Source organism: Ambystoma mexicanum, chromosome 14, assembly GCF_040938575.1.
Source record: "Ambystoma mexicanum isolate Mex_15411 chromosome 14, UKY_AmexF1_1, whole genome shotgun sequence".
Classification (NCBI taxonomy): Eukaryota; Metazoa; Chordata; class Amphibia; order Caudata; family Ambystomatidae; genus Ambystoma; species Ambystoma mexicanum.
In genome coordinates this window covers 613,063,288-613,089,423 of record NC_090940.1, presented here as the reverse complement: position 1 = coordinate 613,089,423, position 26,136 = coordinate 613,063,288, and the positions used below count along the sequence as shown (strand labels likewise).

The 26,136-nt window shown below is 51.2% G+C and overlaps 1 protein-coding gene across 1 annotated transcript in view; it reads left to right on the top strand.

Moving 5' to 3' along the window:
• The window catches only part of LRRC74A (leucine rich repeat containing 74A), a 148,196-nt gene that overhangs the window by 48,449 nt on the left and 73,611 nt on the right, over positions 1 to 26,136 (top strand). The window lies entirely within an intron of this gene.

Here is a 26,136-nt window from a genome sequence, read left to right as displayed (position 1 = left end):
AGTGAGAGTGGAGGAGAACACCTGGGACAAATGCTGGGTAATGTTTCTGCGCCTTTAGTGAGAGTGGAGGAGAACACCTGGGGAAAATGCTGGGTAATGTGTCTGCGCCTGCAGTGAGAGTGGAGGAGAACACCTGGGACAAATGCTGGGTAATGTTTCTGCGCCTTTAGTGAGAGTGGAGGAGAACACCTGGGACAAATGCTGAGTAATGTTTCTGCGCCTTCAGTGAGAGTGGTGGAGAATACCTGGGGAAAATGCTGGGTAATGTTTCTGCGCCTTTAGTGAGAGTGGAGGAGAATTCATTGGGCAAATTTTGGGTAATGTTTCTGCGCCTTTAGTGAGAGTGGAGGAGAACACCTGGGACAAATGCTGGGCAATGTTTCTGCGCCTTTAGTGAGAGTGGAGGAGAACACCTGGGGAAAATGCTTGGTAATGTCTCTGCGCCTTCAGTGAGAGTGGAGGAGAATTCATGGGGCAAATTTTGGGTAATGTTTCTGCGCCTGCAGTGAGAGTGGAGGAGAACACCTGGGACAAATGCTGGGTAATGTTTCTGCGCCTTTAGTGAGAGTGGAGGAGAACACCTGGGACAAATGCTGGGTAATGTTTCTGCGCCTTTAGTGAGAGTGGAGGAGAACACCTGGGACAAATGCTGGGTAATGTGTCTGCGCCTGCAGTGAGAGTGGAGGAGAAAACCTGGGACAAATGCTGGGTAATGTTTCTGCGCCTTTAGTGAGAGTGGAGGAGAACACCTGGGGCAAATGCTGGGTAATGTTTCTGAGCCTTTAGTGAGAGCGGAGGAGAACACCTGGGGCAAATGCTGGGTAATGTCTCTGCGCCTTCAGTGAGAGCGGAGGAGAACACCTGGGGAAAATGCTGGGTAATGTCTCTGCGCCTTCAGTGAGAGCGGAGGAGAACACCTGGGGCAAATGCTGGGTAATGTTTCTGCGCCTTCAGTGAGAGTGGAGTAGAATTCATGGGGCAAATTTTGGGTAATGTTTCTGCGCCTGCAGTGAGAGTGGAGGAGAACACCTGGGACAAATGCTGGGTAATGTTTCTGCGCCTGTAGTGAGAGCGGAGGAGAACACCTGGGGAAAATGCTGGGTAATGTCTCTGCGCCTTCAGTGAGAGTGGAGTAGAATTCATGGGGCAAATTTTGGGTAATGTTTCTGCGCCTGCAGTGAGAGTGGAGGAGAACACCTGGGACAAATGCTGGGTAATGTTTCTGCGCCTTTAGTGAGAGTGGAGGAGAACACCTGGGACAAATGCTGGGTAATGTTTCTGCGCCTTTAGTGAGAGTGGAGGAGAACACCTGGGACAAATGCTGGGTAATGTGTCTGCGCCTGCAGTGAGAGTGGAGGAGAAAACCTGGGACAAATGCTGGGTAATGTTTCTGCGCCTTTAGTGAGAGTGGAGGAGAACACCTGGGACAAATGCTGGGTAATGTTTCTGCGCCTTTAGTGAGAGTGGAGGAGAACACCTGGGGCAAATGCTGGGTAATGTGTCTGCGCCTGCAGTGAGAGTGGAGGAGAACACCTGGGACAAATGCTGGGTAATGTTTCTGCGCCTTTAGTGAGAGTGGAGGAGAACACCTGGGACAAATGCTGGGTAATGTTTCTGCGCCTTTAGTGAGAGTGGAGGAGAACACCTGGGACAAATTCTGGGTAATGTTTCTGCGCCTTTAGTGAGAGTGGAGGAGAACACCTGGGACAAATGCTGGGTAATGTTTCTGCGCCTTTAGTGAGAGTGGAGGAGAACACCTGGGGCAAATGCTGGGTAATGTTTCTGCGCCTTTAGTGAGAGCGGAGGAGAACACCTGGGGCAAATGCTGGGTAATGTTTCTGCGCCTTCAGTGAGAGCGGAGGAGAACACCTGGGGCAAATGCTGGGTAATGTTTCTGGACCTTCAGTGAGAGCGGAGGAGAACACCTGGGGCAAATGCTGGGTAATGTTTCTGAGCCTTTAGTGAGAGCGGAGGAGAACACCTGGGGCAAATGCTGGGTAATGTCTCTGCGCCTTCAGTGAGAGCGGAGGAGAACACCTGGGGAAAATGCTGGGTAATGTCTCTGCGCCTTCAGTGAGAGCGGAGGAGAACACCTGGGGCAAATGCTGGGTAATGTTTCTGCGCCTGTAGTGAGAGCGGAGGAGAACACCTGGGGCAAATGCTGGGTAATGTTTCTGCGCCTTCAGTGAGAGCGGAGGAGAATACCTGGGGCAAATGCTGGGTAATGTTTCTGCGCCTGCTGTGAGAGTGGAGGAGAACACCTGGGGCAAATGCTGGGTAATGTTTCTGCGCCTTTAGTGGGAGTGGAGGAGAACACCTGGGGCAAATGCTAGGTAATGTTTCTGCGCCTTTAGTGAGAGCGGAGGAGAACACCTGGGGCAAATGCTGGGTAATGTTTCTGAGCCTTCAGTGAGAGCGGAGGAGAACACCTGGGGCAAATGCTAGGTAATGTTTCTGGACCTTCAGTGAGAGCGGAAGAGAACACCTGGGGCAAATGCTGGGTAATGTTTCTGCGCCTTCAGTATGAGTGGAGGAGAACACCTGGGTCAAGTGCTGGGTAATGTTTCTGCGCCTTCAGTGAGAGCGGAGGAGAACACCTGGGGCAAATGCTGGGTAATGTTTCTGAGCTTTCAGTGAGAGCGGAGGAGAACACCTGGGGCAAATGCTGGGTAATGTTTCTGCGCCTTTAGTGAGAGCGGAGGAGAACACCTGGGGCAAATGCTAGGTAATGTTTCTGCGCCTTCAGTACGAGTGGAGGAGAACACCTGGGTCAAGTGCTGGGTAATGTTTCTGCGCCTTCAGTGAGAGCGGAGGAGAACACCTGGGGCAAATGCTGGGTAATATTTCTGCGCCTTCAGTTAGAGCAGAGGAGAACACCTGGGGCAAATGCTGGGTAATGTTTCTGTGCCTTCAGTGAGTGTGGAGAACACCTGGGGCAAATGCTGGGTAATGTTTCTGTGCCTTCAGGGAGACCAGAGAACACCTGGGGCAAATGCTGGGTAATGTTTCTGTGCCTTCAGTGAGAGTGGAGGAGAACACCTGGGGCAAATGCTTGCAAATGTTTCTGTGCCTTCAGTGAGAGTGGAGGAGAACCACTGGGGCAAATGTTGGGTAATGTTTCTGTGCCTTCAGTGAGAGTGGAGGAGAACACTTGGGGCAAATGCTGGTAATGTTTCTGTGCCTTCAGTGAGAGACGAGGAGAACACCTGGGGCAAATGCTGGGTAATGTTTCTGCGCCTTCAGTGAGAGTGGAGGAGAACACTTGGGGCAAATGCTGGTAATGTTTCTGTGCCTTCAGTGAGAGACGAGGAGAACACCTGGGGCAAATGCTGGGTAATGTTTCTGTGCCTTCAGTGAGAGCAGAGGAGAACACCTGGGGCAAATGCTGGGTAATGTTTCTGTGCCTTCAGTGAGAGCAGAGGAGAACACCTGGGGCAAATGCTGGGAAATGTTACTGTGCCTTTAGTGAGAGCAGAGGAGAACAACTGGGGCAAATGCTGGGTAATATTTCTGGACCTTCAGTGAGAGTGAGGGAGAACACCTGGGGCAAATGCTGGGTAATGTTTCTGTGCCTTCAGTGAGAGTGGAGGAGAACACCTGGGGCAAATGCTGGGTAATGTTTCTGTGCCTTCAGTGAGAGCAGAGGAGAACACCTGGGGCGAATGCTGGGAAATGTTTCTGTGCCTTTAATGAGAGCAGAGGAGAACACCTGGGGCAAATGCTAGGTAATATTTCTGGAACTTCAGTGAGAGTGAGGGAGAACACCTGGGGCAAATGCTGGGTAATAATTCTGTGCCTTCAGTGAGAGTGGAGGAGAACACCTGGGGCAAACACTGGGTAATGTTTCTGCACCTTCAGTGAGAGTGGAGGAGAACACCTGGGGCAAATGCTGGGTAATGTTTCTGTGCCTTCAGGGAGACCAGAGAAAACCTGGGGCAAATGCTGGGTAATGTTTCTGTGCCTTCAGTGAGAGTGGAGGAGAACACCTGGGGCAAATGCTGGGTAATGTTTCTGCGCCTTCAGTGAGAGTGGACGAGAACACCTCGGGCAAATGCTGGGTAATGCTTTTGCACCTTCAGTGAGAGCGGAGGAGAACACCTCGGGCAAATGCTGGGTAATGCTTTTGCACCTTCAGTGAGAGCGGAGGAGAACACCTGGGGCAAATGCTGGGTAATGTTTCGGTGCCTTCAGTGAGAGTGGAGTAGAACACCTGGGGCAAATGCTGGGTAATGTTTCTGTGCCTTCAGTGAGAGCAGAGGAGAACACCTGGGGCAAATGCTGGGAAATGTTTCTGTGCCTTTAGTGAGAGCGGAGGAGAACACCTGGGGCAAATGCTAGGTAATATTTCTGGAACTTCAGTGAGAGTGAGGGAGAACACCTGGGGCAAATGCTGGGTAATGTTTCTGGACCTTCAGTGAGAGCGGAGGAGAACACCTGGGGCAAATGCTGGGTAATGTTTCGGTACCTTCAGTGAGAGTGGAGTAGAACACCTGGGGCAAATGCTGGGTAATGTTTCTGTGCCTTCAGTGAGAGCAGAGGAGAACACCTGGGGCAAATGCTGGGAAATGTTTCTGTGCCTTTAGTGAGAGCGGAGGAGAACACCTGGGGCAAATGCTAGGTAATATTTCTGGAACTTCAGTGAGAGTGAGGGAGAACACCTGGGGCAAATGCTGGGTAATGTTTCTGGAACTTCAGTGAGAGTGAGGGAGAACACCTGGGGCAAATGCTGGGTAATGTTTCTGGACCTTCAGTGAGAGCGGAGGAGAACACCTGGGGCAAATGCTGGGTAATGTTTCTGTGCCTTCAGTGAGAGCAGAGCAGAACACCTGGGGCAAATGCTGGGTAATGTTTCTGCGCCTTCAGTGAGAGCGGAAGAGAACACCTGGGGCAAATGCTGGTAATGTTTCTGTGCCTTCAGTGAGAGACGAGGAGAACACCTGGGGCAAATGCTGGGTAATGTGTCTGTGCCTTCAGTGAGAGTGGTGGAGAACACCTGGGGCAAATGCTGGGTAATGTTTCTGTGCCTTCAGTGAGAGCAGAGGAGAACACCTGGGGCAAATGCTGGGAAATGTTTCTGTGCCTTTAGTGAGAGCAGAGGAGAACAACTGGGGCAAATGCTGGGTAATATTTCTGGACCTTCGGTGAGAGGGAGGGAGAACACCTGGGGCAAATGCTGGGTAATGTTTCTGTGCCTTCAGTGAGAGTGGAGGAGAACACCTGGGGCAAATGCAGGGTAATGTTTCTGCGCCTTCAGTGAGAGTGGTGGAGAAAACCTGGGGCAAATGCTGAGTAATGTTTCTGCGCCTTCAGTGAGAGTGGAGGAGAACACTTGGGGCAAATGCTGGTAATGTTTCTGTGCCTTCAGTGAGAGACGAGGAGAACACCTGGGGCAAATGCTGGGTAATGTTTCTGTGCCTTCAGTGAGAGCAGAGGAGAACACCTGGGGCAAATGCTGGGTAATGTGTCTGTGCCTTCAGTGAGAGTGGTGGAGAACACCTGGGGCAAATGCTGGGTAATGTTTCTGTGCCTTCAGTGAGAGCAGAGGAGAACACCTGGGGCAAATGCTGGGAAATGTTTCTGTGCCTTTAGTGAGAGCAGAGGAGAACAACTGGGGCAAATGCTGGGTAATATTTCTGGACCTTCGGTGAGAGTGAGGTAGAACACCTGGGGCAAATGCTGGGTAATGTTTCTGTGCCTTCAGTGAGAGTGGAGGAGAACACCTGGGGCAAATGCAGGGTAATGTTTCTGTGCTTTCAGTGAGAGCAGAAGAGAACACCTGGGGCAAATGCTGGGAAATGTTTCTGTGCCTTTAGTGAGAGCAGAGGAGAACACCTGGGGCAAATGCTAGGTAATATTTCTGGAACTTCAGTGAGAGTGAGGGAGAACACCTGGGGCAAATGCTGGGTAATGTTTCTGTGCCTTCAGTGAGAGTGGAGGAGAACACCTGGGGCAAACACTGGGTAATGTTTCTGCACCTTCAGTGAGAGTGGAGGAGAACACCTGGGGCAAATGCTGGGTAATGGTTTTGCGCCTTTAGTGAGAGCGGAAGAGAACACCTGGGGCTAATGCTGGGTAATGTTTCTGCGCCTTCGGTGAGAGCGGAGAACACCTGGGGCGAATGTTGGGTAATGTTTCTGCACCTTCAGTGAGAGTGGAGGAGAGCACCTGGAGCAAATGCTGGGTAAGGTTTCTGCGCCCTCAGTGAGAGTGTAGATCACCTGGGGAAAATGCTGGGTAATGTTTTTGCCCCTTCAGTGAGAGCGGAGGAGAACACCTGGGGCGAATGCAGGGTATTGTTTCTGTGCCTAGAGTGAGAGCGGAGGAGAACACCTGGGGCAAATGCTGGGTAATGTTTCTGCACCTTCAGTGAGAGGGGAGGAGAACACCTGGGGCAAATGCTGGGTAATGTTTGTGTGCCTTCAGTGAGAGCAGAGGAGAACACTTGGGACAAATGCTGGTTAATGTTCCTGCGCCTTCAGTGAGAGCGGAGGAGAACACCTGGGACAAATGCTGGGTAATGTGTATGTGCCTTCAGTGAGAGTGGAGGAGAACACCTGGGGCAAATGCTGGGTAATGTTTCTGTGCCTTCAGTGAGAGCAGAAGAGAGCACCTGGGGCAAATGCTGCGTAATGCTTCTGTGCCTTCAGTGAGAGTGGAGGAGAAAACCTCGAGCAAATGCTGGGTAATGTTTCTGCGCCTTCAGTGAGAGTGGAGAACACCTGGGGCAAATGCTGGGTAATGTTTCTGTACCTTCAGTGAGAGCAGAGCAGAACACCTGGGGCAAATGCTGGGTAATGTTGTTGCGCCTTCAGTGAGAGTGGAGGAGAACACCTGGGGCAAATGCTGGGTAATGTTTCTGTGCCTTCAGTGAGAGTGGAGGAGAACCACTGGGGCAAATGTTGGGTAATGTTTCTGTGCCTTCAGTGAGAGTGGAGGAGAACACCTGGGGCAAATGCTGGGTAATGTTTCTGTGCCTTCAGTGAGAGTGGAGGAGAACACCTGGGGCAAATGCCGGGTAATGTTTCTGCGCCTTCAGTGAGAGCGGAGGAGAACACCTGGGGAAAATGCTGGGTAATGTTTCTGTGCCTTCAGTGAAAGCGGAGGAGAACACCTGGGGAAAATGCCAGGTAATGTTTCTGCGCCTTCAGTAAGAGCGGAGAACACCTGGGGCAAATGCTGAGTAATGTTTATGTGCCTTCAGTGAGAGTGGAGGAGAACAACTGGGGCAAATGCTGGGTAATGTTGCGCCTTCAGTGAGAGCGGAGAACACCTGGGGCATATGATGGGTAATGTTTCTGTGCCTTCAGTGAAAGCGGAGGAGAACACTTGGGGAAAATGCTGGGTAATGTTTCTGCACCTTCAGTGAGAGTGGAGGGCAACACCTGGGGCAAATGCTGGGCAGTGTTTCTGCGCCGTCAGTGAGAGCGGAAGAGAACACCTGGGTCTAATCCTGGGTAATGTTTCTGCACCTTCAGTGAGAGCGGAGGAGAACACCTGCGGAAAATGCTGGGTAATGTTTCTGCGCCTTCATTGAGAGTGGAGGAGAACACCTGGGTCAAATGCTGGGTAATGTTTCTGCGCCTGCAGTGGGAGTGGAGGAGAACACCTGGGGCAAATGCTGGGTAATGTTTCTGCACCTTCAGTGAGAGCGGTGGAGAACACCTGGGGCAAATGCTGGGTAATGTTTCTGTGCCTTCAGTGAGAGCGGAGGAGAACACCTGGGGAAAATGCTGGGTAATGTTTCTGCGCCTTCAGTTAGAGCGGAGAAGAACACTTAGGGCAAATGCTGGGTAATGTTTGTGTGCCTTCAGTGAGAGCAGAGGAGAACACATGGGACAAATGCTGGTTAATGTTTCTGCGCCTTCAGTGAGAGCGGAGGAGAACACCTGGGGCAAATGCTTGGTAATGTGTATGTGCCTTCAGTGAGAGCGAAGGAGAACACATGGGGCAAATGCTGGGTAATGTTTCTGTGCCTTCAGTGAGAGCAGAAGAGAGCACCTGGGGCAAATGCTGGGTAATGTTTCTGTGCCTTCAGTGAGAGTGGAGGAGAAAACCTCGAGCAAATGCTGGGTAATGTTTCTGCGCCTTCAGCGAGAGTGGAGAACACCTGGGGCAAATGCTGGGTAATGTTTCTGTACCGTCAGTGAGAGCAGAGCAGAACACCTGGGGCAAATGCTGGGTAATGTTGTTGCGCCTTCAGTGAGAGCGGAGGAGAACACCTGGGGCAAATGCTGGGTAATGTTTCTTTGCCTTCAGTGAGAGTGGAGGAGAACCACTGGGGCAAATGTTGGGTAATGTTTCTGTGCCTTCAGTGAGAGTGGAGGAGAACACCTGGGGCAAATGCTGGGTAATGTTTCTGTGCCTTCAGTGAGAGTGGAGGAGAACACTTGGGGCAAATGCCGGGTAATGTTTCTGCGCCTTCAGTGAGAGCGGAGGAGAATACCTGGGGAAAATGCTGGGTAATGTTTCTATGCCTTCAGTGAAAGCGGAGGAGAACACCTGGGGCAAATGCTGGGTAATGTGTCTGTGCCTTCAGGGAGTCCAGAGAACACCTGGGGCAAATGCTGGGTAATGTTTCTGTGCCTTCAGTGAGAGTGGAGGAAAACACCTGGGGCAAATGCTGGGTAATGTTTCTGCGCCTTCAGTGACAGTGGACGAGAACACCTGGGGCAAATGTTGGGTAATGCTTTTGCACCTTCAGTGAGAGCGGAGGAGAACACCTCGGGCAAATGCTGGGTAATGCTTTTGCACCTTCAGTGAGAGCGGAGGAGAACACCTCGGGCAAATGCTGGTTAATATTTCTGTATCTTCAGTGCGAGCAGAGGAGAACACCTGGGGCAAATGCTGGGTAATGTTTCGGTGCCTTCAGTGAGAGTGGAGGAGAGCACCTGGGGCAAATGCTGGGCAGTGTTTCTGCGCCGTCAGTGAGAGCGGAAGAGAACACCTGGGGCTAATCCTGGGTAATGTTTCTGCACCTTCAGTGAGAGCGGAGGAGAACACCTGCGGAAAATGCTGGGTAATGTTTCTGCGCCTTCATTGAGAGTGGAGGAGAACACCTGGGTCAAATGCTGGGTAATGTTTCTGCGCCTGCAGTGGGAGTGGAGGAGAACACCTGGGGCAAATGCTGGGTAATGTTTCTGCGCCTTCAGTGAGAGCGGTGGAGAACACCTGGGGCAAATGCTGGGTAATGTTTCTGTGCCTTCAGTGAGAGCGGAGGAGAACACCTGGGGAAAATGCTGCGTAATGTTTCTGCGCCTTCAGTGAGAGCGGAGAAGAACACTTAGGGCAAATGCTGGGTAATGTTTCTGCGCCTTCAGTGAGAGTGGAGGAGAACACCTGGGGCAAATGCTGGGTAATGTTTCTGCACCTTCAGTGAGAGGGGAGGACAACACCTGGGGCAAATGCTGGGTAATGTTTGTGTGCCTTCAGTGAGAGCAGAGGAGAACACATGGGACAAATGCTAGTTAATGTTTCTGCGCCTTCAGTGAGAGCGGAGGAGAACACCTGGGGCAAATGCTCGGTAATGTGTATGTGCCTTCAGTGAGAGCGGAGGAGAACACCTGGGGCAAATGCTGGGTAATGTTTCTGTGCCTTCAGTGAGAGCAGAAGAGAGCACCTGGGGCAAATGCTGGGTAATGTTTCTGTGCCTTCAGTGAGAGTGGAGGAGAAAACCTCGAGCAAATGCTGGGTAATGTTTCTGCGCCTTCAGTGAGAGTGGAGAACACCTGGGGCAAATGCTGGGTAATGTTTCTGTACCTTCAGTGAGAGCGGAGCAGAACACCTGGGGCAAAGGCTGGGTAATGTTGCTGCACCTTCAGTGAGAGCAGAGGAGAACACCTGGGGCAAATGCTGGGTAATGTTGCTGCGCCTTCAGTGAGAGCAGAGGAGAACATCAAGGGCAAATGCTGGGTAATGTTGTGCCTTCAGAGAGAGCGGAGAACACCTGGGGCAAATGATGGGTAATGTTTCTGTGCCTTCAGTGAAAGAGGAGGAGAACACCTGGGTCAAATGCTGGGTAATGTTTCTGCGCCTGCAGTGAGAGCGGAGGAGAACACCTGAGGAAAATGCTGGGTAATGTTTCTGCGCCTTCAGTGAGAGCAGAGGAAAACTCCTGGTGCAAATGCTGGGTAATGTTTCTGCGCCTTCAGTGAAAGCAGAGGAGAACACCTGGGGAAAATGCTGGGTAATGTTTCTGCACCTTCAGTGAGAGCGGAGGAGAACACCTAGGGCAAACGCTGGGTAATGTTTCTGCGCCTTCAGTGAGAGCGGAGGAGAACACCTGAGGCAAACGCTGGGTAATGTTTCTGCACTTTCAGTGCGAGCGGAGAACACCTGGGGCAAATGCTGGGTAATGTTTCTGTACCTTCAGTGAGAGCGGAGGACGCCTGGGGCAAATGCTGGATAATGTTTCTGCACCTTCAGTGAGAGTGGAGGAGAACACCTGGGGAAAATGCTGGGTAATGTTTCTGCACCTTCAGTGAGAGCGGAGGAGAACACCTGGGGCAAATGCTGGGTAATGTTTCTGCGCCTTCAGTGAGAGCGGAGGAGAACACCTGGGGCAAATGCTGGGTAATGTTTCTGCGCCTTCAGTGAGAGCGGAGGAGAACACCTGGGGCAAACGCTGGGTAATGTTTCTGCAGCTTCAGTGAGAGCGGTGAACACCTGGGGCAAACGCTGGGTAATGTTTCTGCACCTTCAGTGAGAGCGGAGAACACTTGGGGCAAATGCTGGGTAATTTTTCTGCACCTTCAGTGAGAGAAGAGGGGAACACCTGGGGCAAATGCTGGATAATGTTTCTGCACCTTCAGTGAGAGTGGAGGAGAACACCTGGGGCAAATGCTGGGTAGTGTTTCTGCGCCGTCAGTGAGAGCGGAAGAGAACACCTGGGGCTAATGCTGGGTAATGTTTCTGCGCCTTCAGTGAGAGCAGAGGAGAACACCTGGGGAAAATGCTGGGTAATGTTTCTGCGCCTTCAGTGAGAGTGGAGGAGAACACCTGGGTCAAATGCTGGGTAATGTTTCTGTGCCTTCAGTGAGAGCGGAAGAGAACACCGGAGGCAAACGCTGGGTAATGTTTCTGCACCTTCAGTGAGAGCGGAGAACACCTGGGGCAAATGCTGGGTAATGTTTCTGTACCTTCAGTGAGAGCGGAGGATGCCTGGGGCAAATGCTGGATAATGTTTCTGCACCTTCAGTGAGAGTGGAGGAGAACACCTGGGGAAAATGCTGGGTAATGTTTCTGCACCTTCAGTGAGAGCGGAGGAGAACACCTGGGGCAAATGCTGGGTAATGTTTCTGCGCCTTCAGTGAGAGCGGAGCAGTGAGAGCGGAGGAGAACACCTGGGGCAAATGCTGGGTAATGTTTCTGCGCCTTCAGTGAGAGCGGAGGAGAACACCTGGGGCAAATGCTGGGTAATGTTTCTGCGCCTTCAGTGAGAGCGGAGGAGAACACCTGGGGCAAACGCTGGGTAATGTTTCTGCAGCTTCAGTGAGAGCGGAGAACACCTGGGGCAAACGCTGGGTAATGTTTCCGCACCTTCAGTGAGAGCAGAGAACACCTGGGGCAAATGCTGGGTAATTTTTCTGCACCTTCAGTGAGAGCAGAGGGGAACAACTGGTTCAAATGCTGGTTAATGTTTCTGCACCTTCAGTGAGAGTGGAGGAGAACACCTGGGGAAAATGCTGGGTGTTTCTGTGCCTTCAGTGAGAGCAGAGGAGAACACCTGGGGCAAACGCTGGGTAATGTTTCTGTGTCTTTAGTGAGAGCGGAGGAGAACACCTGGGGCAAACGCTGGGTAATGTTTCTGCACCTTCAGTTTGATCGGAGAACACCTGGGGCAAACACTGGGTAATGTTTCTGTACATTCAGTGAGAGCGGAGAACACCTGGGGAAATGCTGGGTAATGTTTCTGTGCCTTCAGTGAAAGCGGAGGAGAACACCTGGGGAAAATGCTGGGTGATGTTTCTGCGCCTTCAGTGAGAGTGGAGGAGAACACCTAGGGCAAACGCTGGGTAATGTTTTTGTGCCTTCAGTGAGAGCGGAAGAGAACAGCTGGGGCTAATGCTGGGTAATGTTTCTGCGCCTTCAGTGAGAGCGGAGGAGAACACCTGGGGCAAATGCTGGGTAATGTTTGTGCGCCTTCAGTGAGAGCGGAGGAGAACACCTGGGGCAAATTCTGGGTAATGTTTATGCGCCTTCAGTGAGAGAGGAGGAGAACACCTCTGGTCAATGCTGGATAATGTTTCTGCACATTCAGTGAGAGCGGAGAACACCTGGGGCAAATGCTAGGTAATGTTTCTGCACCTTCAGTGAGAGCGGAGGAGAACACCTGGGGCAAACGCTGGGTAATGTTTCTGCACCTTCAGTGAGAGAGGAGAACACCTGGGACAAATGCTGGATAATGTTTCTGCACCTTCAGTGAGAGTGGAGGAGAACACCTGGGGAAAATGCTGGGTAATGTTTCTGCACCTTCAGTGAAAGCGGAAAACACCTGGGGCAAATGCTGGACAATGTTTCTGCACCTTCAGTGAGAGTGGAGGAGAACACCTGGGGCAAACGCTGGGTAAGGTTTCTGCATCTTCAGTGAGAGCGGAGGAGAACACCTGGGGCAAATGCTGGGTAATGTTTCTGCACCTTCAGTGAGAGCGGAGAACACCTGGGCAAATGCAGGGTAATTTTTCTGCACCTTCAGTGAGAGAAGAGGGGAACACCTGGAACAAATGCTGGATAATGTTTCTGCGTCTTCAGTGAGAGCGGAGGAGAACACCTGGGGAAAACGCGGGATAATGTTTTTGTGTCTTCAGTGAGAGCGGAGGAGAACACCTAGGGCAAACGCTGGGTAATGTTTCTGCACCTTCAGTGAGAGCGGAGAACACCTGGGGTAAACGCTGGGTAATGTTTCTGCCTCTTCAGTGAGATCGGAGAACACCTGGGGCAAATGCTGGGTAATGTTTCTGCGCCTTCAGTGAGAGTGGAGGAGAACACCTGGGGCAAACGCTGGGTAATGTTTCTGCGTCTTCAATGAGAGCGGAGGAGAACACCTGGGGCAAACGCTGGGTAATGTTTCTGCACCTTCAGTGAGAGCGGAGAACACCTGGGGCAAATGCTGTTTAATTTTTCTGCACTTTCAGTGAGAGTGGAGGGGAACACCTGGGGCAATTGCTGGGTAATGTTTCTGTGCCTTCAGTGAGAGCGGGGGAGAACACCTGGGGCAAATGCTTGGTAATGTTTCTGCATCTTCAGTGAGAGCGGAGAACACCTGGAGCAAATGCTGGGTAATGTTTCTGTGCCTTCATTGAGAGTGGAGGAGAACACCTGGGGCAAACGCTGGGTAATGTTTCTGTTCCTTCAGTGAGAGTGAGGAGAACACTTGGGGCAAATGCTGGGTAATGTTTCTGCGCCTTCAGTGAGAGTGGACGAGAACACCTGGGGCAAATGTTGGGTAATGCTTTTGCACCTTCAGTGAGAGCGGAGGAGAACACTTGGGGCAAATGCTGGTAATGTTTCTGTGCCTTCAGTGAAAGACGAGGAGAACACCTGGGGCAAATGCTGGGTAATGTTTCTGTGCCTTCAGTGAGAGCAGAGGAGAACACCTGGGGCAAATGCTGGGTAATGTTTCTGTGCCTTCGGTGAGAGTGGTGGAGAACACCTGAGGCAAATGCTGGGGAATGTTTCTGTGCCTTCAGTGAGAGCAGAGGAGAACACCTGGGGCAAATGCTGGGAAATGTTTCTGTGCCTTTAGTGAGAGCAGAGGAGAACAACTGGGGCAAATGCTGGGTAATATTTCTGGACCTTCGGTGAGAGTGAGGGAGAACACCTGGGGCAAATGCTGGGTAATGTTTCTGTGCCTTCAGTGAGAGTGGAGGAGAACACCTGGGGCAAACACTGGGTAATGTTTCTGCACCTTCAGTGAGAGTGGAGGAGAACACCTGGGGCAAATGCTGGGAAATGTTTCTGTGCCTTTAGTGAGAGCAGAGGAGAACACCTGGGGCAAATGCTAGGTAATATTTCTGGAACTTCAGTGAGAGTGAGGGAGAACACCTGGGGCAAATGCTGGGTAATGTTTCTGTGCCTTCAGTGAGAGTGGAGGAGAACACCTGGGGCAAACACTGGGTAATGTTTCTGCACCTTCAGTGAGAGTGGAGGAGAACACCTGGGGCAAATGCTGGGTAATGGTTTTGCGCCTTTAGTGAGAGCGGAAGAGAACACCTGGGGCTAATGCTGGGTAATGTTTCTGCGCCTTCGGTGAGAGCGGAGAACACCTGGGGCGAATGTTGGGTAATGTTTCTGCACCTTCAGTGAGAGTGGAGGAGAGCAACTGGAGCAAATGCGGGGTAAGGTTTCTGCGCCCTCAGTGAGAGTGTAGATCACCTGGGGAAAATGCTGGGTAATGTTTTTGCCCCTTCAGTGAGAGCGGAGGAGAACACCTGGGGCGAATGCTGGGTAATGTTTCTGTGCCTAGAGTGAGAGCGGAGGAGAACACCTGGGGCAAATGCTGGGTAATGTTTCTGCACCTTCAGTGAGAGGGGAGGAGAACACCTGGGGCAAATGCTGGGTAATGTTTGTGTGCCTTCAGTGAGAGCAGAGGAGAACACTTGGGACAAATGCTGGTAAATGTTTCTGCGCCTTCAGTGAGAGCGGAGGAGAACACCTGGGACAAATGCTGGGTAATGTGTATGTGCCTTCAGTGAGAGTGGAGGAGAACACCTGGGGCAAATGCTGGGTAATGTTTCTGTGCCTTCAGTGAGAGCAGAAGAGAGCACCTGGGGCAAATGCTGCGTAATGTTTCTGTGCCTTCAGTGAGAGTGGAGGAGAAAACCTCGAGCAAATGCTGGGTAATGTTTCTGCGCCTTCAATGAGAGCGGAGAACACCTGGGGCAAATGCTGGGTAATGTTTCTGTACCTTCAGTGAGAGCAGAGCAGAACACCTGGGGCAAATGCTGGGTAATGTTGTTGCGCCTTCAGTGAGAGCGGAGGAAAACACCTGGGGCAAATGCTGGGTAATGTTTCTGTGCTTTCAGTGAGAGTGGAGGAGAACCACTGGGGCAAATGTTGGGTAATGTTTCTGTGCCTTCAGTGAGAGTGGAGAAGAACACCTGGGGCAAATGCTGGGTAATGTTTCTGTGCCTTCAGTGAGAGTGGAGGAGAACACCTGGGGCAAAGGCCGGGTAATGTTTCTGCGCCTTCAGTGAGAGCGGAGGAGAACACCTGGGGAAAATGCTGGGTAATGTTTCTGTGCCTTCAGTGAAAGCGGAGGAGAACACCTGGGGAAAATGCCAGGTAATGTTTCTGCGCCTTCAGTAAGAGCGGAGAACACCTGGGGCAAATGCTGAGTAATGTTTATGTGCCTTCAGTCAGAGTTGAAGGGAAAACCTGGGGCAAATGCTGGGTAATGTTTCTGTGCCTTCAGTGAGAGTGGAGGAGAACAACTGGGGCAAATGCTGGGTAATGTTGCGCCTTCAGTGAGAGCGGAGAACACCTGGGGCAAATGATGGGTAATGTTTCTGTGCCTTCAGTGAAAGCGGAGGAGAACACTTGGGGAAAATGCTGGGTAATGTTTCTGCGCCTTCAGTGAGAGTGGAGGGCAACACCTGGGGCAAATGCTGGGTAATGTTTCTGTACCTTCAGTGAGAGCGGAGGACGCCTGGGGCAAATGCTGGATAATGTTTCTGCACCTTCAGTGAGAGTGGAGGAGAACACCTGGGGCAAATGCTGGGTAATGTTTCTGCGCCTTCAGTGAGAGCGGAGGAGAACACCTGGGGCAAACGCTGGGTAATGTTTCTGCAGCTTCAGTGAGAGCGGTGAACACCTGGGGCAAACGCTGGGTAATGTTTCTGCACCTTCAGTGAGAGCGGAGAACACTTGGGGCAAATGCTGGGTAATTTTTCTGCACCTTCAGTGAGAGAAGAGGGGAACACCTGGGGCAAATGCTGGATAATGTTTCTGCACCTTCAGTGAGAGTGGAGGAGAACACCTGGGGCAAATGCTGGGTAGTGTTTCTGCGCCGTCAGTGAGAGCGGAAGAGAACACCTGGGGCTAATGCTGGGTAATGTTTCTGCGCCTTCAGTGAGAGCAGAGGAGAACACCTGGGGAAAATGCTGGGTAATGTTTCTGCGCCTTCAGTGAGAGTGGAAGAGAACACCTGGGTCAAATGCTGGGTAATGTTTCTGCGCCTTCAGTGAGAGCGGAAGAGAACACCGGAGGCAAACGCTGGGTAATGTTTCTGCACCTTCAGTGAGAGCGGAGAACACCTGGGGCAAATGCTGGGTAATGTTTCTGTACCTTCAGTGAGAGCGGAGGACGCCTGGGGCAAATGCTGGATAATGTTTCTGCACCTTCAGTGAGAGTGGAGGAGAACACCTGGGGAAAATGCTGGGTAATGTTTCTGCACCTTCAGTGAGAGCGGAGGAGAACACCTGGGGCAAATGCTGGGTAATGTTTCTGCGCCTTCAGTGAGAGCGGAGCAGTGAGAGCGGAGGAGAACACCTGGGGCAAATGCTGGGTAATGTTTCTGCGCCTTCAGTGAGAGCGGAGGAGAACACCTGGGGCAAATGCTGGGTAATGTTTCTGCGCCTTCAGTGAGAGCGGAGGAGAACACCTGGGGCAAACGCTGGGTAATGTTTCTGCAGCTTCAGTGAGAGCGGAGAACACCTGGGGCAAACGCTGGGTAATGTTTCTGCACCTTCAGTGAGAGCAGAGAACACCTGGGGCAAATGCTGGGTAATTTTTCTGCACCTTCAGTGAGAGCAGAGGGGAACAACTGGTTCAAATGCTGGTTAATGTTTCTGCACCTTCAGTGAGAGTGGAGGAGAACACCTGGGGAAAATGCTGGGTGTTTCTGTGCCTTCAGTGAGAGCAGAGGAGAACACCTGGGGCAAACGCTGGGTAATGTTTCTGTGTCTTCAGTGAGAGCGGAGGAGAACACCTGGGGCAAACGCTGGGTAATGTTTCTGCACCTTCAGTTTGATCGGAGAACACCTGGGGCAAACACTGGGTAATGTTTCTGCACATTCAGTGAGAGCGGAGAACACCTGGGGAAATGCTGGGTAATGTTTCTGTGCCTTCAGTGAGAGCGGAGGAGAACACCTGGGGCAAACGCTGGGTAATGTTTCTGCACCTTCAGTGAGAGAGGAGAACACCTGGGGCAAATGCTGGATAATGTTTCTGCACCTTCATTGAGAGTGGAGGAGAACACCTGGGGAAAATGCTGGGTAATGTTTCTGCACCTTCAGTGAAAGCGGAAAACACCTGGGGCAAATGCTGGACAATGTTTCTGCACCTTCAGTGAGAGTGGAGGAGAACACCTGGGGCAAACGCTGGGTAAGGTTTCTGCATCTTCAGTGAGAGCGGAGGAGAACACCTGGGGCAAATGCTGGGTAATGTTTCTGCACCTTCAGTGAGAGCGGAGAACACCTGGGCAAATGCAGGGTAATTTTTCTGCACCTTCAGTGAGAGAAGAGGGGAACACCTGGAACAAATGCTGGATAATGTTTCTGCGTCTTCAGTGAGAGCGGAGGAGAACACCTGGGGAAAATGCTGGGTAATGTTTTTGTGTCTTCAGTGAGAGCGGAGGAGAACACCTAGGGCAAACGCTGGGTAATGTTTCTGCACCTTCAGTGAGAACGGAGAACACCTGGGGTAAACGCTGGGTAATGTTTCTGCCTCTTCAGTGAGATCGGAGAACACCTGGGGCAAATGCTGGGTAATGTTTCTGCGCCTTCAGTGAGAGTGGAGGAGAACACCTGGGGCAAACGCTGGGTAATGTTTCTGCGTCTTCAATGAGAGCGGAGGAGAACACCTGGGGCAAACGCTGGGTAATGTTTCTGCACCTTCAGTGAGAGCGGAGAACACCTGGGGCAAATGCTGTTTAATTTTTCTGCACTTTCAGTGAGAGTGGAGGGGAACACCTGGGGCAATTGCTGGGTAATGTTTCTGTGCCTTCAGTGAGAGCGGGGGAGAACACCTGGGGCAAATGCTTGGTAATGTTTCTGCATCTTCAGTGAGAGCGGAGAACACCTGGAGCAAATGCTGGATAATGTTTCTGTGCCTTCATTGAGAGTGGAGGAGAACACCTGGGGCAAACGCTGGGTAATGTTTCTGCGTCTTCAGTGAGAGTGGAGGAGAACCCCTGGGGCAAATGCTGGATAATTTTTCTGCACTTTCAGTGAGAGTGGAGGGGAACACCTGGGGAAATTGCTGGGTAATGTTTCTGTGCTTTCAGTGAGAGCGGGGGAGAACATCTGGGGCAAATGCTTGGTAATGTTTCTGCATCTTCAGTAGAGCGGAGAACACCTGGGGCAAATGCTGGGTAATGTTTCTGTACCTTCAGTGAGAGCGGAGGACGCCTGGGGCAAATGCTGGATAATGTTTCTGCACCTTCAGTGAGAGTGGAGGAGAACACCTGGGGAAAATGCTGGGTAATGTTTCTGCACCTTCAGTGAGAGCGGAGGAGAACACCTGGGGCAAATGCTGGGTAATGTTTCTGTGCCTTCAGTGAGAGCGGAAGAGAACACCTGGGGCAAATGCTGGGTAATGTTTCTGCGCCTTCAGTGAGAGCGGAGGAGAACACCTGGGGCAAATGCTGGGTAATGTTTCTGCGCCTTCAGTGAGAGCGGAGGAGAACACCTGGGGCAAACGCTGGGTAATGTTTCTGCAGCTTCAGTGAGAGCGGTGAACACCTGGGGCAAACGCTGGGTAATGTTTCTGCACCTTCAGTGAGAGCGGAGAACACTTGGGGCAAATGCTGGGTAATTTTTCTGCACCTTCAGTGAGAGAAGAGGGGAACACCTGGGACAAATGCTGGATAATGTTTCTGCACCTTCAGTGAGAGTGGAGGAGAACACCTGGGGCAAATGCTGGGTAGTGTTTCTGCGCCGTCAGTGAGAGCGGAAGAGAACACCTGGGGCTAATGCTGGGTAATGTTTCTGCGCCTTCAGTGAGAGCAGAGGAGAACACCTGGGGAAAATGCTGGGTAATGTTTCTGCGCCTTCAGTGAGAGTGGAGGAGAACACCTGGGTCAAATGCTGGGTAATGTTTCTGCGCCTTCAGTGAGAGCGGAAGAGAACACCGGAGGCAAACGCTGGGTAATGTTTCTGCACCTTCAGTGAGAGCGGAGAACACCTGGGGCAAATGCTGGGTAATGTTTCTGTACCTTCAGTGAGAGCGGAGGACGCCTGGGGCAAATGCTGGATAATGTTTCTGCACCTTCAGTGAGAGTGGAGGAGAACACCTGGGGAAAATGCTGGGTAATGTTTCTGCACCTTCAGTGAGAGCGGAGGAGAACACCTGGGGCAAATGCTGGGTAATGTTTCTGCGCCTTCAGTGAGAGCGGAGCAGTGAGAGCGGAGGAGAACACCTGGGGCAAATGCTGGGTAATGTTTCTGCGCCTTCAGTGAGAGCGGAGGAGAACACCTGGGGCAAATGCTGGGTAATGTTTCTGCGCCTTCAGTGAGAGCGGAGGAGAACACCTGGGGCAAACGCTGGGTAATGTTTCTGCAGCTTCAGTGAGAGCGGAGAACACCTGGGGCAAACGCTGGGTAATGTTTCTGCACCTTCAGTGAGAGCAGAGAACACCTGGGGCAAATGCTGGGTAATTTTTCTGCACCTTCAGTGAGAGCAGAGGGGAACAACTGGTTCAAATGCTGGTTAATGTTTCTGCACCTTCAGTGAGAGTGGAGGAGAACACCTGGGGAAAATGCTGGGTGTTTCTGTGCCTTCAGTGAGAGCAGAGGAGAACACCTGGGGCAAACGCTGGGTAATGTTTCTGTGTCTTCAGTGAGAGCGGAGGAGAACACCTGGGGCAAACGCTGGGTAATGTTTCTGCACCTTCAGTTTGATCGGAGAACACCTGGGGAAATGCTGGGTAATGTTTCTGTGCCTTCAGTGAAAGCGGAGGAGAACACCTGGGGAAAATGCTGGGTGATGATTCTGCGCCTTCAGTGAGAGTGAAGGAGAACACCTAGGGCAAACGCTGGGTAATGTTTTTGTGCCTTCAGTGAGAGCGGAAGAGAACAGCTGGGGCTAATGCTGGGTAATGTTTCTGCGCCTTCAGTGAGAGCGGAGGAGAACACCTGGGGCAAATGCTGGGTAATGTTTGTGCGCCTTCAGTGAGAGCGGAGGAGAACACCTGGGGCAAATTCTGGGTAATGTTTATGCGCCTTCAGTGAGAGAGGAGGAGAACACCTCTGGTCAATGCTGGATAATGTTTCTGCACATTCAGTGAGAGCGGAGAACACCTGGGGCAAATGCTAGGTAATGTTTCTGCACCTTCAGTGAGAGCGGAGGAGAACACCTGGGGCAAACGCTGGGTAATGTTTCTGCACCTTCAGTGAGAGAGGAGAACACCTGGGGCAAATGCTGGATAATGTTTCTGCACCTTCAGTGAGAGTGGAGGAGAACACCTGGGGAAAATGCTGGGTAATGTTTCTGCACCTTCAGTGAAAGCGGAAAACACCTGGGGCAAATGCTGGACAATGTTTCTGCACCTTCAGTGAGAGTGGAGGAGAACACCTGGGTCAAACGCTGGGTAAGGTTTCTGCATCTTCAGTGAGAGCGGAGGAGAACACCTGGGGCAAATGCTGGGTAATGTTTCTGCACTTTCAGTGAGAGCAGAGAACACCTGGGCAAATGCAGGGTAATTTTTCTGCACCTTCAGTGAGAGAAGAGGGGAACACCTGGAACAAATGCTGGATAATGTTTCTGCGTCTTCAGTGAGAGCGGAGGAGAACACCTGGGGAAAACGCTGGGTAATGTTTTTGTGTCTTCAGTGAGAGCGGAGGAGAACACCTAGGGCAAACGCTGGGTAATGTTTCTGCACCTTCAGTGAGAGCGGAGAACACCTGGGGTAAACGCTGGGTAATGTTTCTGCCTCTTCAGTGAGATCGGAGAACACCTGGGGCAAATGCTGGGTAATGTTTCTGCGCCTTCAGTGAGAGTGGAGGAGAACACCTGGGGCAAACGCTGGGTAATGTTTCTGCGTCTTCAATGAGAGCGGAGGAGAACACCTGGGGCAAACGCTGGGTAATGTTTCTGCACCTTCAGTGAGAGCGGAGAACACCTGGGGCAAATGCTGGGTAATTTTTCTGCACTTTCAGTGAGAGTGGAGGGGAACACCTGGGGCAATTGCTGGGTAATGTTTCTGTGCCTTCAGTGAGAGCGGGGGAGAACACCTGGGGCAAATGCTTGGTAATGTTTCTGCATCTTCAGTGAGAGCGGAGAACACCTGGAGCAAATGCTGGGCAATGTTTCTGTGCCTTCATTGAGAGTGGAGGAGAACACCTGGGGCAAACGCTGGGTAATGTTTCTGCGTCTTCAGTGAGAGTGGAGGAGAACCCCTGGGGCAAATGCTGGATAATTTTTCTGCACTTTCAGTGAGAGTGGAGGGGAACACCTGGGGAAATTGCTGGGTAATGTTTCTGTGCTTTCAGTGAGAGCGGGGGAGAACATCTGGGGCAAATGCTTGGTAATGTTTCTGCATCTTCAGTAGAGCGGAGAACACCTGGGGCAAATGCTGGGTAATGTTTCTGTGCCTTCATTGAAAGCGGAAGAGAACACCTGGGGCAAATGATGGGTAATGTTTCTGCGTCTTCAGTGAGAGTGGAGGAGAACACCTGGGGCAAATGCTGGGTAATGTTTCTGTGCCTTCATTGAGAGGGGAGGAGAACACCTGGGGCAAACTCTGGGTAATGTTTCTGCGTCTTCAGTTAGAGTGGAGGAGAGCATCTGGGGAAAATGCTGGGTAATGTTTCTGTGCCTTCATTGAGAGGGGAGGAGAACACTTGGGGCAAACTCTGGGTAATGTTTCTGCGTCTTCAGTGAGAGTGGAGGAGAACACCTGGGGCAAATGCTGGGTAATTTTTCTGTGCCTTCAGTGAGAGCGGAGAACACCTGGGGCAATGTTTCTGTGCCTTCATTGAAAGCGGAAGAGAACGCCTGGGGCAAATGCTGGGTAATGTTTCTGTGCCTTCATTGAGAGTGGAGGAGAACACCTGGGGCAAATGCTGGGTAATGTTTCTACATATTCAGTGAGAGCGGAGAACAGCTGGGGCAAATGCTGGGTAATGTTTGTGCACCTTCAGTGAGAGCGGAGAACACCTGGGGCAAACGCTGGGTAATGTTTCTGCACCTTCAGTGAGAGCGGAGAACACCTGGGGAAAATGCTGGGTAATTTTTCTGCACTTTCAGTGAGAGTGGAGGGGAACACCTGGGGCAAATGCTGGGTAATGTTTCTGTGCCTTCATTGAGAGGGGAGGAGAACACCTGCTGCAAACTCTGGGTAATGTTTCTGCGTCTTCAGTGAGAGTGGAGGAGAACACCTGGGGCAAATGCTGGGTAATTTTTCTGTGCCTTCAGTGAGAGCGGGGGAGAACACCTGGGGTAAATGCTTGGTAATGTTTCTGTATCTTCAGTGAGAGCGGAGAACACCTCGGGCAATGTTTCTGTGCCTTCATTGAACGCGGAAGAGAACACCTGGGGCAAATGCTGGGTAATGTTTCTGTGCCTTCATTGAGAGTGGAGGAGAACACCTTGGGCAAATACTGGGTAATGTTTCTGCATCTTCAGTGAGAGCGGAGAACACCTGGGGCAAATGCTGGGTAATGTTTCTGCACCTTCAGTGAGAACGGAGAACACCTGGGGCAAATGCTGGGTAATGTTTCTGCGCCTTCAGTGAGAGCAGAGAACACATGGGGCAAATGCTGGGTAATGTTTCTGCACCTTAAGTGAGAGCTGGGAACACCTGGGGCAAATGCTGGGTGATGTTTCTGCACCTTCAGTGAGAGCGGAGAACACCTGGGGCAAATGCTGGGTAATGTTTCTGCACCTTCAGTGAGAGTGGAGGAGAACACCTGGGGCAAATGCTGGGTAACGTTTCTTTGCCGTCTCCTTCACGGTGGCCTAATGCCAGATTACACAACCTTTCCTGTTTGCAGTGATAACCAGATATAGTCGGAGGTCATGGAAACCTAACTATTTAGAGCTAAGATTCTGCCCTAGAGTACTGAGTATTGTTAGACTGGGCGGCCCCATGTACGCCCATTAGAGTTCTCCGATCCACTTTCCCTTCCAGCATCAACTGCTCATTTCATTCAACAAGTCTTTCTCTGCCCTACCTGCAGGAGTAAGGTTTCAAGAGTTCAGTGTTGGTAGGGTGACCAGATTTTCAAAACAAAAAACCGGGACGACCAACAACATAAAAGAGGGACTACCCCATCGCAGCCCACCAATTACCGCCCCTCCCCCAACACGCCCCCCACAACCACCACCCAACCATATTTCCAGCACTTCTCCTTTCTGTAAACTGTATATAATCTCATTGTGCAGTTTTGACTGTGAATCGTAGCATGTTAATTGAAAATGAGCGTTAGCTCTCATTGACATTATATGGCTTGCTGTACAATGATTTCCAATCCAGCTTCTGTGGCACAGTCATTAAGTGTTCTGACTTGTATCTGAGAGGGTGGGGGTCCGAGCCAAACCACCAACTTCAAAATTCGGATGTGTTGTGAAAAATAATTCAGGTTTTAATTACCGTAGCGCCCCCCCCCCTCCACAAACATGCAAACCCCCGGGGTTTCAAAAATGAAAAAACTCCCGGGACCACGGGACGGAGGGTGATTTCCTGGTCACCCTAAGTGAGCTGATTGGCTGAAACTAGTGAAGGTGAACTTTTGGTAAAGTCCTTAAGAGAGGGTGTCGTGGAACTTTCTTACTTTCTGCAGATATCAACTCGGGGATTTTCAGCGATGAGCTCTCAGCAGGAAGGTCTTTCTTGCCCCTTGTTTAATGGAATTTTCCGAACGCCAATACAGCACTCCAGGGCAAGTGGAATTCTGGGATTCCAGTCATGGACAGACAACACCAGCCGCGCATCCGGTCCAGCCAGCCAGGAGCATGGAATGGCCGGTACATTCTGTAGCTGGAATGGGGCATTTCAATGAATTAGAGGAGCACGCTGCACATAACGGCCTTCTGATTGGTCGAAGCGTTTGTGCAACAGATGCGACCCGCATTTTTGGCCTCTCTGTTTAGGGTTGAGTACTGCCCTATGCGAGAGGCCAAAGGGGGTAAAAATCTGTATTTCACGAAAAAATGTGCGGATGAGGAAGACGCAGAGCTGGGGACCTCGTGTGGCTTTCTTTTCCCAAGTGCTGTCCCAAATCCACAGATATAACAATCAAGGCTGCAATGGGTTCCTACGGCTTTGAAATGCAAAGAAGTACATCTGTTCCATGCCAAATCATGAAACACCCACAAGGGCACAGTCCCGACTATCAATCAATCAATACAACTTTATTTGGCGTGAAAGTTACAGACATAAAAGACAATGGCCCTCATTACGACCCTGGCGGAAATCGAAAAACGATGGCGGAAATGTAATACCGCCATCGAATACCGCTCGGTGCGACTATGACCCGTCACCGTAAAGTACGATGCCATTAGCGACACCGTAGTGAACGCCAACGCTAACTGCACCAAGTACGCGCACGCGCGCCATGCAAAACCGTAATTACCACCATGGCGCAACGGTACGCGAATTCTGACCCCAGCGGACATTTACTTAACGCCATCAAGCATGGCGGAAAGTACCATTCCGCCATGGTGAGAATTACGGCATCGTGAACCAACCGTAAATGGCCCTACTGAGTGCCTGTACACCACTCCCTGGCCACATTGCACAACTCCTCGTAGGTGCAATGAAGTTACACAATGCAACCAGTGAAATGCACAAGTCACCCATGCATGCCAACGAACAAATGAATGTAGGGGCTCCAAGTGCCTTGTGAGTGGCCATCCATATTTGGCATGTCACCATTGCCGTACTGATGCAGCACAGGCATGTGAAGGTTCAAGTGCAGCAAAATGAACTGAAAGATGAGACAAAACAACAACAGGCGCCCATCGCCTGACACCAGTGTAAGGCAACATTCAAAGCAGTATCCTGAGGCAGACTGCACCAGCCCTGTACACATGCCAGTAAACAAACCAACCATCAGCATAAGCATGTACCACACAAGTTGGCAGAGTGACTGAGCAGCCAGGCTCATCTCAAGAGGGGCCAATGGGAGCTGCAGGGCACAGATGGCACGAATACAGAAGCTATTCCAATGGACATGACCTCAGTCTCCCTCCAAGAAACGCACGCAAACACAGGCACCTGTGACCAGCCATTTTCTGATAATCACGTCATTCCACCAATCCACCTGGCTGACCGGCATCTGTTACACAAAAGCTAATCCCCCGCCCCTAAGCATGACATCATTAAAACAGTCATAATGGCAGCCCCATCCCTGACCTTAGTGGGCTTCGTAGGCAAACGCGGCCAGTACAGTACCACGCAACTATACTCAGAAGCCGGAACCCAATGCAGATCTACTCACAATACATCGCTCCACAAATAGGAATATGCTACATTACTTGCAAAGAATAACGCTACACGGTTAACATCAGAATAAAATTTTAATGCACATCAAATTCACCAAGCCCATACAGCTATTAGGTCATAAACCCCAAAATATCTACATTACTGTGGGCTGCATCCGCAATAAATGACCAGCTACTCCTTGTGTGACGCCCTGTTCCTTCATGGTACACAGGGGCTACATTCACGTTCAAAAAGGCAACATGGAAGCGCCTAGAACCGCAGGGCCGTCCCATTAGGTAGGCACTAGTCCAGCTGAAAGGTAGATATGTTGCTCCTAGCCACTAGTACTGCGTAAGGGCATGTGGCCCATTGGCGATCGTCCCATAAGATCGTAATGGTGCTCCACTGATTAACTCGAAGCAGCAGGTGTCGGGAGTAAAAGCCATCTGCAGGAGTGGCATACAGATGGCAGCGGCAAAAGGGGAGGAGATACCTGTCACCCAAATGAAATGAAAAAGAATAGTATGGCCATCAGAACTTCATTAGTATTACTCACTTCAATGATCACACTAAATCTACAGCCATATGCATGCTAGCCCACTCAAAAGGATTATTTCCACCCAAAAATCACTTGCCAATCATAACCATATAAATCGAGGTGAAAACACTATTACAAACGAGTGTTTGTGTGCATGCGTCTGTTAAAACAGAATCCATGAGATGGGATTAGTAACGTGCATAGACACAAGTGTTGGAAGGCGCGTCGAGACTGGGAG